At 42.7% G+C, this 14101-nt stretch overlaps 1 long non-coding RNA gene across 1 annotated transcript in view; it reads right to left on the reverse strand.

The window, feature by feature from the left end:
- Window positions 1–14101, reverse strand: part of LOC115655761 — a 41138-nt gene that overhangs the window by 17812 nt on the left and 9225 nt on the right. The gene's annotated exons all lie outside the window — the stretch shown is intronic.

A 14101-nucleotide genomic window follows, 5' to 3' on the forward strand; every position in this document is an offset into this window, starting at 1 on the left:
GTAACCAGGGAGACAGCCATTTTAGACTTGACTCTGACCAACAGGGAGGAATTGGTTGTGAATCTGAAGGTGGAAGGGAATTTGGGTGAAAGTGATCATGAAATGACAGATGTCATGGTTCGAAGGAAGAGAAGGAGTGAAAGCAGCAGAATAAAGACAGTCACCTTAAAAAAAAAAAGCAGATGTTAGAAAACTAGAATGTAAGGTCCCACAGAAAGACAACCTAAGGGATAAAGGGGTTGAGAAATGCTGGCAGTTTCTCAAGGAGACAATATTAAAGGCATAACTGCAAACTATCCTGATGTTAAGGAAAGATAAGAGGAATAGAAAGAGGCCCGTATGGCTATATCAGGAGTTTATTAACGATCTGAAAATCAAAATGGAATCCTACAGAAAGTGGAAACAATGCTAAGGAGGAGTACAAAAGAATAACACATGCATATAGGAACAAATCCAAAAAGCCAAGGCACAAAATAAGTTACACCTAGCAAGGGACATAAAAGGCTGTAAGAAAAGGTTCTTTAAATACATTAGGAACAAGAGAAAAATGAAGGAAAGTGTAGGCCTCTACTTAGTGAGGAATGAGAACTAACAACTGATATCAAGAAGACTGAGGGGTTTAATATCTATTGTGCTTCTGTCTTCACTAAAAAAGTTAATGGTGACTGGATACTCAACAGAAGTAACATTAATAGCAAGGGGAAGGAACCCAAGCCAAACTAGGGAAAGAACAGGTTAAAGAATAGTTTGATAAGTTAGATTTATCCAAGTTAGCAGGGCCTGATGAAATCCATCTGAGAGTACTTAACGAACTATCTGAAGCAATCTTGGAACTGCTAGCAATTATCTTTGAGAACTCCAAGGTGAGGTCCCAGAGAACTGGGGAAGGGTAACTCTCTTTAAAAAGAGAGAGGTTCCAAGGAACAATAGAGTAGACAGTGTAACTTTGAGAATAGAAATGATACTGGAACAAATTATTAAACAATTTATTTGTAAGCACTTACAGGAGAACAGGGTTATAAGGAATAGCCAGCATGGATTCACCAAAAGCAAATTGTGCCCACAGTGGTCCCTCACACTCAAGTAGGGAGGGAAGCCACTTTGCCTACTACTGGCAGACCATAAGTAACAGTCTTATAGGGGAGAGCTCCAGCCTGCTTGGCCAGGCAAAGCACCACAATCCTTAGCCCACAGTAACCTGGCTGGAGCAGACAGCTACAAACACCCCACAGGGCCTTCTGGCCTAGGGATAAATAGGCCACCTCCCTAGGGTGAGGGCTGGTGGCAGGGAGATGCAGGCCCACCTGATTCCGCCACATCCCAGCCCAGGGCCGTAACAGTGCCAGAGTGTTCCGCCATTGGGTCAGAGGGGAATTCAGCGCAACACGCTGACTCACACTCCGGCAGCAGAGCCAGAGAAAAGTCTGGTCCCCCTGGGCTACTTAACCTACTACAATCTGGGTCCCGTGGTCCAAAGATCCCATTTCCTCTGAGTATTCAGCTGCTGGTAGCTCCAGCAGCTCCTCAGGGTCCTCATTTGCCTCCCCTGACGGCAAGGTGCTAGTTCGCTCCGGGGCTGAGATGGCCTCTTGCAGAGGCATCTGCTCTCTTCTGTGGCTCAGCAGCCACTGAGCTCCAGGGTTCTCCTTTTCTACTCCTGTACCACCCTGGTACTTCTGGTGAGGGGGGCGGGACAGGTTTGCATCCACTCACTCGGGGGAGTGTAGTGGTCCCTCACATTCCAGTTCGGAGGGAGACCACTCCACCTCACGACTGTGCCTAACCAATGTAATGTCCTTCCTTGATGGGTTATTGGCCTAGTGGATAGGACGGAAGCCGTAGATGTGATATGTCTTGCTTTAGTGAGGCTTTAGACACAGTCCTATAGGACACTCTCATACTCAAACTACGGAAATGTGGTCTAGATGAAATTACTGTAAGGATCAACTGGTTGAAAGGCTGTACTCAAAGAGTAGTTAGTGGCTCATTGTCAAACTGAGACTTGCAAGAGTCAGTCCTGGATCCGGTACAATTCAATATTTCATTAATGACTTGGATAATGGAGCGTGCTTATAAAATGTGTGGATGACATCAAGCTGGGAGGGGTTGCAAGCATTTTGGAGGGCAGGATTTAGCATTCAAAACAACCTTGACAAATTAGAGAATAGCTCTGAAATCAACAAGGTGAAGTGCAATCAAGACAAAGAAAGTGCTACACTTACAAAAGGAAACATCAAATGCCCATCTACAAAATGGGGAATAAGTGACTAGCCTGTTGTACTGCCAAAAAGGATCTGGGGATTATAGTGAATCACAGATTGAACTCCCACCATTGGAGGTTTTTAAGAACAGGTTGGACAAACACCTATCAATGATGGTTGAGGTTTGCTTATCCCTGCATCAGAGCCGGAGGATGAACTTAAAGATCTCTTGAGGTTCTTTCCAGCCCGATATTGCTATGATTCTATAACTTAAAATGTCCCTTTTAAATCTGCATGTATTGGTTAAAACCGAAAATCAGAAGCCCTACTTATACTCTGAGGTCTGAAGCCCTAGAGGGAGGGAGCTAGCTGTTGACACCGGTGTGTGAACAGGATGAACAGCCCAAAGTTGCTTTAGAACTCCAGCTAGAGTCAGTGGTTCTCAAACTTTTGTACTGGCGACCCCTTTCACATAGCAAGCCTCTGAGTGCGACCCCCCCCTTATAAATTAAAAACACTTTTTAATATATTTAACAGCATTATATAAAGGCTAGATGCAAAGCAGGGCTTAGGATGGAGGTTGATAGCTTGTGAGCCCCCATATAATAATGTCATGACTCCTGAGGGGTCCCAACCCCCAGTTTGAGAACCCCTCACCTAGACAGAGGCCCCAGAGGGGTGGGAGTTCTCTGCTGCCATCTGTGGGTGAGCAAGGGGAAAGGGTTGATCAAACTGAAGAAATAGCACAGAGCTAAGGCTGTGGAGTGAGCTGAAGTGGCTTTGAGATAGTGGGTCATGCTGAATCAAGGCAGTGGACAGGGCTGGGCTGACTGAGGCAGCTTTGAGGGGGTGTATGGAGGTGGGCTGCGGCAGTTTTGATGTAGACAGAGGTGTCACTGAGGTGGCTTGGACAGTAGCCACAGGCAAGCTGAGAGTCTTATTGCAGGCTCCTTCCCCAGCAATCAACACTGCAATGGCTTCACTGCAGGGAGGTGGTAGAGCCCCTGGCGCTGCTCAGGCAGCTCTTCCCTTAGAGGCTGGACATGGACCTGCCTAACTTTCTTGGTCTCTGCCAACCCTGGACAACAAACTGTGAATAGGGAGCAGGGCAGTTGATGATGGTTACATGCATTGACCCATTAGCCATGCGCAGCCAAGAGAGGACTGAGATAAAGACTGTTGCCAAGACACCTGGAGTGGTGGCAGTCTTACGTAATTGATATTCTTGCTTAATTAATTTGCTGAATTTCCCATGTTTATTGTCAATCTTCCCTCCTTTCCTCCCCCACCCCAGTACATACATGCACAAACCAAAGGGAAGGAATTTGGTTTGTTATTGGGGCTGCAGTGAGATTCTTGGGGAAGGCTGAGTTCCTTAGACTTCTGAGGTAATGGCAACTGGATAGATGGTTGAAAAATTAACCTGGATAAAATCCCATCCTTAAACTCCACACTTGCTATTTTATCTCAAATGTCCAAGTTGTTTGTGGGGGGAGGCTGGAAAGAGCTGACTCTCTCATACTGTAGGATTTTAGTCACACTCTGCTTCCACCCTTCTTTGCCTACAATGCAGCAGCTGGGAGTGTTAAAATGGAACTTCCTCAGACTTTTACCTTGCAAATTCCTCCTACTTACTCTGTTAGCAATATGTTGTATTTCATGCTGCGTGCGGTAACTCATGTTAGCTACTGGCATTCATTTTTATTTCTGATTTAAACTTTTTGAATATTTTTAACAATTCATAAACAACCCAAAAAAGGGACAAATTATCTCAAGATTTTGCTGTTCCCTAAAACTAAACAGGAGACCCTGTTTCAGCTCTAGGCTGTTCTAAAAAGGGTTTGGAATTATTGCTTTTATAAACTCTGATTTCAAGGGATTGTGACATGGCAATACTTGTAAATCACTCTGGCTTCAACCTGTCAGAATTGGTCAGCTCATACCACATTTTTAACTCTCAGAGAAGCTATTTTATTTATCTACAGTCCATGCTTTATTCCAACAGGAAGCAGCATGCTCCTGTGGTGACAGAACTAGCTTGAGATGGACTCCATCTGAGTAGGGAAGGAAACAGACTTCTGGGACAGAGGTCGGCACAACTAATTAAAAAAGGAGAGACGGTTGGGAGATGCTCATGTAATCCCCACACCTGATTCTAACATTGAGTGGGGGAGGGGAGACTCAAGTAAGAGAGAATTCAGCAGTGGAGAAAGGAACAACAGAGAGGAGGAGAATGGATGTCCAAAGGAAAGATAATACTAATGCCAGTGATAGTCAGGTAGGCGATACTGGCAGTAGAATGACTGTACCTATTTGGGTGAGGAGTCTGAGTGAAGCCATGCAGAAACAACTAAGATGTTGTCTGTATACCAATGCAAGGAATCTGGGTAATAACATGGAGGAACTAAAACTACTGGTGCAGGAAGTGAAACCAGATATTATAGAGGTTACAGAAACATAGTGGAATAGTAGTCATGAGTGGAGTACAGGTATTGAATGGTATGCGCTGTTCAGGAGAGACAGAAATAAAAGTAAAGGTGATAGAGTAGCATTGTATATTAATGATGAGATAGACAGTAAAGAAATTAGAAATGATGGAATGGATAAAACAGAATCTGTTTGGGTCAAAATCACTTTGGGGAAGAAAACTAACAGAAGCTCCACTGGGATAGTGCTTAGGTTTGCTGCAGACTCCCATGATTTGATTTGAATATGAAAAGAGACTGCTTTAATATTTCTAATTAAATAAATACTACTGGAAATTGTGTGAGTACGGGAGACTTTAATTTCCCAGATATAGGTTGGAGGACTAGTGCTACTAATAATGGTAGAGGCCCAGCTCTCCTGGATTTGATAGCTGATAGTTTTCTTCAACAAATAGTTACCAAACCAACAAGAGGTAATGGTCTTTTAAATTTAGTATCAGTAAGTAGCAAGGACCTCCTAGAAAACTGGTTGTAAAGGAAAGCTTTGATTCAAGTGATCATGAGCTAATCCATTTTAAACTAAATAAGCCTGCATCTAGGGTCCTTTATTTAAAAAGGCAAACTTTAAAAAATTAAGAGAATTAGTTAGGGACGTGGACTGGACTGAAGAACTCAAAGACCTGAATGTGGAGAAGGCTTGGAATTACTGTCAAAGTTGCAGAAATGATCTGAAGCCTGCATTCCAAGCAAGGGTTAAAATTCATAGGGAAGGGTTGCTGCCCAAACTGGATGAGCAAGCATCTCAAATAGGTTAGAACAGAAAGACTACAAAGAATGGAAAATGGGAAGGATCAACAAAGAAAGCTACTTCTTGGAGGTCAGCAAATGTAGGGGGAAAAGTGAGAACTGTCAAAGGCCAGGCAAAGGTGCACCTTGCAAAGGAAACTGAAATCAACAGTAAAAGGTTCTATAGCTATGTAAATAAAAAGAAAACAAGGAAAGAAGAAGTGAGACTGCTAAGCACTGAGGATGGGGTGGAGACAAAGATAATCAAGGCATGTCCCAACACTTACAAGAATACTTTGCTTTGGTTTTTAATAAGGGTAGTGGCAGCGTAGCTAATGGAAATGAAGATATGGAGGTAGAAATAACCACATCCCAGGTGGAAGTCAAACACAGATAGCTTATTGAGCCCAAATAAGGGAGGCTTAGATAATCTTTACCCAAGAATATTAAAGGAACTGGCACACGGAAATGCAAACCCAGTAGCAGGAATTTTTTATGAATCTGTAAACTTGGGGATCATACCGTGACTGGATAACTGCCAATACAGTACCAATTTTTAAGAAACAGAAAAAAGTGATCTGGAAAAAAAAAGGCCTGTTCATTTGACCTCAATTCTTTGCAAGGTTTTAGAACAATTCTTTTTTAAAGGAGCGTAGTTAAGGACATTGAAGTAAAAAATGATTGGGATAAAATACAACATGGTTTTACAAAAGACAGATTGTGCCAGACACCAACCTGATTTTTTTTTTTGAAAAGGTAGCTAATTTTTTAGACCAAGGAAATGCAGTAGATCTAATCTACCTGGATTTCAGTAAGGCATTTTTTTTTTTTTTTACAGTTCCACATGGGAAATTTAGTGAAATTGGAGAAGATGGGGATTAATACAAGAATTGAAAGGTGGATAAGCAACTGGTTGAAGGGAAGACTATGATGGGTCATACTGAAAGGTGAACTGTCATTCTGGAAGGAGGTTAGTAGTGGAGTTCCTCAGGGTTTGATCTTGGGACCAGTTCATGACTTTGGCATAATAAGTGGGAGTGTGCTAATAAAATTTGCAAATGACACAAGATTGGGAGGTATTGCTAATATGGAGGAGGACCAGAATATCATACAAAAAGATCTGGAGGACCTTGAAAACTGGAGTCATAGATTATATTTTTATGCAGCATCTCTGGGAAGGAGGAAAGAAACTTGTTTTTGTTTGCTCAGATGATTTTATATGAAATTTTGTACGTTTTCATTTCATGTAACTTTGCATTTATAAAAGTTACCAGTAAGATCTGCTCTGTTACAGTTCTCAGTATGTAACGTGAGATGTTATACCAGGATATACTCTTTGCACTGGCAGTATTACTCCAATTTCATTGCCCTTTGTGATCTGGCCTCAGTGTTTAACAAGCTTGATATAGAGCATTTTTACGCAGATATCTTGATGGGAGGGACGAAAAAAAGAGAGAGAAAGATTAAGGAAGGATAAAGGAAACATCAAAGTTTGGTCATCTGATCTCCTTGGCTGTTTCTCCTCTGGCCAGAGACGAAATATTTTCTACTCTTGAACTATCATTGGTGCTAAGAGTGCTTTCAGCACAAGTACAGTCCAGCCTACAGTATTCATGAAATTGAAGTTTTCGGGGCTGTTGTCCTTGGCGAGAATACGGGGGAGAAGGATTTTCTCTTAAAGAATTGAACTATAATATATTTCAAGATCCATGTTCTAATATTTTGTTTTTCCTTTTTGTTTTCTTCACTTGAGGTCATCATTTTGTCCCATTGTCTAAGTGGGTGGAGAGCTATAAGCAGGGGCGGCTCTAGGCATTTCGCTGCCCCAAGCAAGGCAGGCAGGCTGCGTTCGGCGGCTTGCCTGCGGAGGGTCTGCTGGTCCCGCAGCTTCGGCGGACCTCCCATAGCCGCACCTGCGGGAGGTCTGCCAAAAGCATGGGACCAGAGGACCTTCTGCAGGCAAGCCGCCGAATGCAGCCTGCCTGCTGCCCCCGCGGCGACCAGCAGAGCGCCCCCCACGGCTTGCTGCCCCAAGCATACGCTTGGCGTGCTGGGGCCTGAAGCCGCCCCTGACTATAAGGGAAAAGGATTGTGTTGCTGGTCCAGTTTATGGAAAATTTTGCTTTGAAGAATGAATAAGTTGTGCTTGGATTCAAATACAGGAACAGACAGTTCTGACTGAAATACAGGCTTTGACCTATTCTGTACAGCTATGCTTTGTTTTAACATCCAAATGTGTTTAGGTTGTGCTTTTTCCACAACTCTCCAATTGGTCAAGAATTAGGTAAAATTATTTCATGAGAAATATTCAACATTTATCAAAGATGAATACTATGGTAGCTCAATTTATCAATGATCAACACTATGGTAGCTCAGTTACCTGATCCATGGAGTTGGAGTCCATTATTAATGGCATTACTGATTTTATAGGGGATAACTTTTCTCTCAATAGTACCACTAAAAGGAGCATACACTGTTGATCCATCATTGCATACAACATCCACCCCAGATGTCATCTTGTGGTGCCATCTCTGAAAATGTACACATGTGTAAGTAAGGAAACATTGCTGATTTACATATTTTATAGCCATAATGTCTGATACCATATACCATTTAGATTATTTAAAACAACATAGGGGTTATGGCTCAGAGGTGCCATTTCAGATTTTGGTGTTGTGGGAGGGAGAGAGGGCACCTTTAATCATGATTCCAAGGGCCACTTAGGCACCTGAAAACTCCAGGTTTTTTTCACAGATAATAACTTTGAAATTGGCTGGTAGGGTGTCATAAACAGATAGCTAAGGGTTAATGTCTCTTTCACCTGAAGCACCTGACCAGAGGACCAATCAGGAAACCGGATTTTTTTCAACTTTGGGTGGAGGGAATTTTGTGTCTGAGGTCTTTGTTTTCTGTCTGCCTGCTTTCTCTGAGGTTTGGAGAAGTAGTTTCTGCTTTCTAATCTTCTGTTTCTAAGTGTAAGGACAAAGAGATCAGATAATAAGTTATATGGTTTCTTTTCTTTGGTATTTGCATGAATATAAGTGCTGGAGTGCTTTAATTTGTATTCTTTTTGAATAAGGCTGTTTATTCATATTTCTTTTAAGCAATTAACCCTGTATTTTGTCACCTTAATACAGAGAGACCATTTGTATGTATTTTTCTTTCTTTTTTATATAAAGCTTTCTTTTAAGACCTGTTAAAGTTTTCTTTACTGGGAAATTTCAGGGAAATTGAGTCTGTACTCACCAGGGAATTGGTGGGAGGAAGAAATCAGGGGGAGATCTGTGTGTGTTGGATTTGCTAGCCTGATTTTGCATTCCCTCTGGGTGAAGAGGAAAGTGCTTTTGTTTCCAGGACTGGGAACGGAGAGGGGGAGTCACTCTGTGTAGATTCACAGAGCTTGTGTCTGTGTATCTCTCTAGGAGCACCTGGAGGGGGGGAAGGGAAAAAGGATTATTTCCCTTTGTTGTGAGACTCAAAGGATTTGGGTCTTGGGATCCCCAGGGAAGGTTTTTCAGGGGGACCAGAGTGCCCCAAAAAAACACTCTAATTTTTTGGGTGGTGGCAGCAAGTACCAGGTCCAAGCTGGTAACTAAGCTTGGAGGTTTTCACGCTAAGGTCCAAATCTGGGACTATAAGTATGATATAGGGTGCTGTATCTAATTCCTATATATAAAAAAAGAGGATTTAATAAATATTAGATCCATTCAGCTCTAATACTAACATGTTCTCACATCCTGTGTCAAGTCACTTAAAGCAACACTGGTTAGGTTTAATGTATATTCTTTGTTATTAACTCTTGAATACAGCAATTGAAACAATTCGAGAAAAATCTAGATTGCTTTCTATCACTTTTCTGTAGTTCATCAAGCCTGAAACAGATCATTTAACTTTGGCAACATCCTACTAGGGCAACGCCCCATGAGTTTATACTGCACCTGCCTGGGGCTCTAGAGGTGTTACCTCACTACAAATAGACTCGAAATTAACCTTAAACAGGAGTGAAACTGACACTTTCAAGTCATTTTCACAATATTGCCAATCCCAAATGTTCAAAACCCATGACTCCGGCTCACCAAAAATCATGATATTGGTTTTAAAACATGAGATTATGTAAAAATAACAGATTGGGGGTTCTTTTTATTAACCCTCTGCTTTTTGAGCCTTTAGGATGCACTAGACTCACATTTTAAAGCTTTCACCACAGCCACAAGACTTCATTTTTCTTTAAAAATGAAGGCTGAATCATCACGTATCCACTTGACTCCAGGAGCTGGGGCTTTAAGGAAAACAATTATCATGAGACTCATGACAAAAATCATGAGAGTTGGCAACACTGCTTTTACTTCTGTTTAAGGGCTGGTTACTTTCCAGAAGGCTCTTTAACACAACACTACAGTGATTGGGTTACAGTTCTCTCAAGAGAATATTTAAAACCAAAATACCAAGAAAATTCTATATTTTAAAGTTGAGGGGAAAAAAAAAGACTTCTGAGTTATATCAGAGCCACTGCAGGCAGGAAAGAAAAATAAACAGGCCCAGGAGCTCTGGGAAGCTCTTCCTCTTGAAAGAAAGTTGGAGGGTCAAATCTTCTAGATTTTAGTCAAGTCTATTGCCCTCAGCACCTCCACTCATAGATATAAACATCACAGTGAACATGTGATAACATGTTCGGTCAATAACTATACACTTCATACTTAAATATCTGAGCCATCTTATCCAAAGTTGCACATCTTGCATGGACTCCTCCTGACGGTTGAAATGACAGACTGGATTTCTACATAGAGTGCTTCTACAAACGTGCACAGGCTGAAATTGTGAACAAACAGCATCACTTGCCCATAACCTCAGCTGTACAGAAACCAATGCCATCCACAGCCTCAGAAACAACTCTGACATTATAATCAAAAGGGCTGACAAAGGAGGTGGGGTAGTCATCATGAACAGGTTGGATTATGGACAGGAGGCTGCCAGACAACTCTCCAACACCGCATTCTACAGGCCACTAGCCTCCTATCCCACTGAGGGGTACCAAAAGAAACTACATGATCTGCTCAAGAAACTCCCTGCTACAGCACGGGAACAAATCTACAAAGACACACCCCTATAGCCCCGACCAGGGGTATTCTATCTGCTACCCAAGCTCCATAAACCTGGAAATCCTGGATGCCCCATCATCTTAGGCACTCTTACAGCAGGATTATCTGGCTATTTGTACTCCCTCCTCAGACCCTACCAGCACTCCTAGCTACCTTCAAGACACCACTGACTTCTTGAGGAAACTACAATGCATCAATGATCTTCCCGAAAACACCATCCTGGCCACCATGGATGTAGAAGCTCTTTACATCAATATTCCACACAAGGATGAACTACAAGCTGACAGGAACAGCATCGATGATGTAGCCACGGAACACCTGGTGTTATACCAATAGAATAAAAACCAGTGGGATTCTGCCGGTTCCTAGAGCGGGGTGACGAAGGAGTGACAAGATTATGGCGATCAACAGATGGCTTAGGGAGTGGTGTTATAAGGAGGGCTTTGGGATGTACGGTCACTGGGAAGCGTTTACGGATAGATGACTGTTCGCTCAGGATGGACTTCATCTAAGCAAGGAGGGAAATAGAATTCTAGGATGGAGGCTCGCCGACCTCATCAAGAGAGCTTTAAACTAGGAAGTTGGGGGAGATGGTTGGGAGATGTTCGGGAGATCTCCACGCCGGAATATAACCTGGAGAGGAAAGTAAACAAAGTGAGAGGGGATACCCTTGCGGTCCCAAGAATTGATCCAAGGAGGAATAGTGGAGAAACCAGAGTAACGGGTGATGCTGGTGGTAAAAGGTCTCTGCACGATGGGGGAAAGAATGTCACTGACGCCAAATGCCAAAAATTAAAAGGTCTGTACACTAATGCGAGGAGTCTAGGTAACAAGATGGAGGAACTGGAGTTACTGGTGCAGGAAGTGAAACCGGATATTATAGGGATAACTGAAACCTGGTGGAATAGTACTCATGACTGGAGCACGGGTATTGAAGGCTATGTGCTGTTTAGAAAAGACAGGAAGAAAGGCAAAGGTGGTGGAGTAGCCTTGTACATCAATGATGAAATTAACTGTAGCGAAATAAGAAGCGATGGAATGAATAAGACAGAGTCTGTCTGGGCGAAAATCACACTGGGTAAAAAAGCAACTAGAGCTTCCCCTGAGATAGTGCTTGGCGTGTGCTACAGACCGCCGGGATCTGATTGGGATATGGATAGAGACCTCTTTAATGTCTTTAGTGAAGTAAACACAAAGGGGAAATGTGTGATTATGGGGGACTTCAACTTCCCGGATATAGACTGGAGAACGAGTACTTGCAAGAATAATAGGGGTCAGATTTTTCTGGATGTGATAGCGGATGGATTTTTTATCAAGTAGTTGAAGTACCTACGAGAGGAGATGCCATTTTAGATTTGGTGTTGGTGAGCAGTGAGGACCTTGAAGAAGAAATGGTGGTAGGGGACAACCTTGGTTCGAGTGATCATGAGCTGATTCAGTTCAAACTAGACGGAAGGATAAACAAATGTAGATCTGGGATTAGGGTTTTTGACTTCTCGAGGGCTAATTTTAAAGAGTTAAGGAAATTAATTAGGGAAGTGGATTGGACGGAGGAATTAGTGGATTTAAATGCGGAAGAGGCCTGGAATTACTTTAAGTCGCAGCTGCGGAGACTGTCGGAAGCCTGCATCCCGAGAAAGGGGAAAAAAAACATGAGCAGGAGTTGTAGGCCAAACTGGATGAGCAAGCAACTCAGAGAGGGGATTAGACAAAAGCAGAAAGCTTACAGGGAGTGGAAGAAAGGCAGGATCAGTAAGGAAAGCTACCTTGGTGAGGTCAGAACGTGTAGGGATAAAGTGAGGAAGGCTAAAAGCCGCATTGAACTGGACCTTGCAAAGGGAATCAAAACCAATAGTAAAAGGTTCTACAGCCACATAAATAAGAAGAAAACAAAGAAAGAAGAAGTGGGGCCGCTATACACTGAGGATGGAATGGAGGTTAAGGATAACCTAGGCATGGCCCAACATCTAAACAAGTACTTTGCTTCAGTTTTTAATAAGACTAGTGAGGAACCTTGCGATGATGGAGGGATGATAAACGGGAATGTGGATATGGAAGTGGATATTACCGCAACTGAGGTAGAGGCCGTACTTGAACAGCTCGATGGGACGAAGTCGGAGGGCCCGGACAATCTCCATCCGAGGATATTAAAGGAACTGGCGTGTGAAATTGCGAGCCCGTTAGCGAGAATTTTTAAGCAATCGATAAACTCGGGGGTTGTGCCGTATGACTGGAGGATTGCTAATGTAGTTCCTATTTTTAAGAAAGGGAATAAAAGTGATCCGGGTAATTATAGGCCTGTTAGCTTGACGTCTGTAGTATGCTAGGTCTTGGAAAAAATTTTAAGGGAGAAAGTAGTTAAGGACATAGAGGTCAATGGTAATTGGGACGAATTGCAACACGGATTTAGTAAAGGTAGATCGTGTCAAACCAACCTGATCTCCTTCTTTGAGAAGGTGACGGATTACTTAGATAAAGGAAATGCGGTAGATATAATTTACCTAGATTTCAGTAAGGCGTTCGACACGGTTCCGCACGGGGAACTGTTAGTCAAATTGGAAAAGATGGGAATGAATATGAAAGTTGTAAGTTGGATAAGGAACTGGTTAAAGGGGAGACTCCAGAGGGTCGTATTGAAAGGTGAATTGTCAGGCTGGAAGGAGGTCACTAGTGGAGTCCCTCAAGGATCGGTTTTGGGACCGATCTTATTTAACCTTTTTATTACTGACCTTGGCACAAAGAGCGGGAATGTGCTAATAAAGTTTGCGGATGACACGAAGCTGGGGGGTATTGCTAACACGGAGAAGGACAGGGATACTATTCAGGAAGATCTGAACCACCTTGTAAACTGGAGTAATAGAAATAGGATGAAATACAATAGTGAAAAGTGCAAGGTTATGCATTTAGGAATTAATAATAAGAATTTTGGATATATGTTGGGGGCGCATCAGTTGGAAGCGACGGAGGAGGAGAAGGACCTTGGGGTACTGGTTGATAGCAGGATGACTATGAGTCGCCAATGTGATACGGCTGTTAAAAAAGCAAATGCGATTTTGGGGTGCATCAGGCGGGGTATTTCCTGCAAGGATAAGGAAGTGTTAGTACCGTTATACAAGGCGTTGGTGAGACCCCATCTGGAATACTGTGTGCAGTTCTGGTGTCCCATGTTCAAGAAGGATGAATTCAAACTGGAACAGGTTCAGAGACGGGCTACAAGGATGATTCGAGGAATGGAAAAACTGCCTTATGAAAGGAGACTCAAAGAGCTTGGCTTGTTTAGCCTGGCCAAAAGAAGGCTGCGGGGGGATATGCTTGCTCTATATAAATATATCAGGGGGGTTAACGTTAGGGAGGGAGAGGAATTATTTAAGTTTAGTACTAATGTAGGCACGAGGACGAATGGGTATAAACTGGATATTAGGAAGTTTAGACTTGAAATTAGACGAAGGTTTCTAACCATTAGGGGAGTGAAGTTCTGGAACAGCCTTCCGAGGGAAGTAGTGGGGGCAAAAGACTTTCCTGGCTTTAAGACAAAGCTTGATAAGTATATGGAGGGGATGTTATGATAGGATTGTTAATTTGGGCAATT

The sequence above is a fragment of the Gopherus evgoodei genome, chromosome 8, assembly GCF_007399415.2.
Source record: "Gopherus evgoodei ecotype Sinaloan lineage chromosome 8, rGopEvg1_v1.p, whole genome shotgun sequence".
Lineage (NCBI taxonomy): Eukaryota > Metazoa > Chordata > Testudines > Testudinidae > Gopherus > Gopherus evgoodei.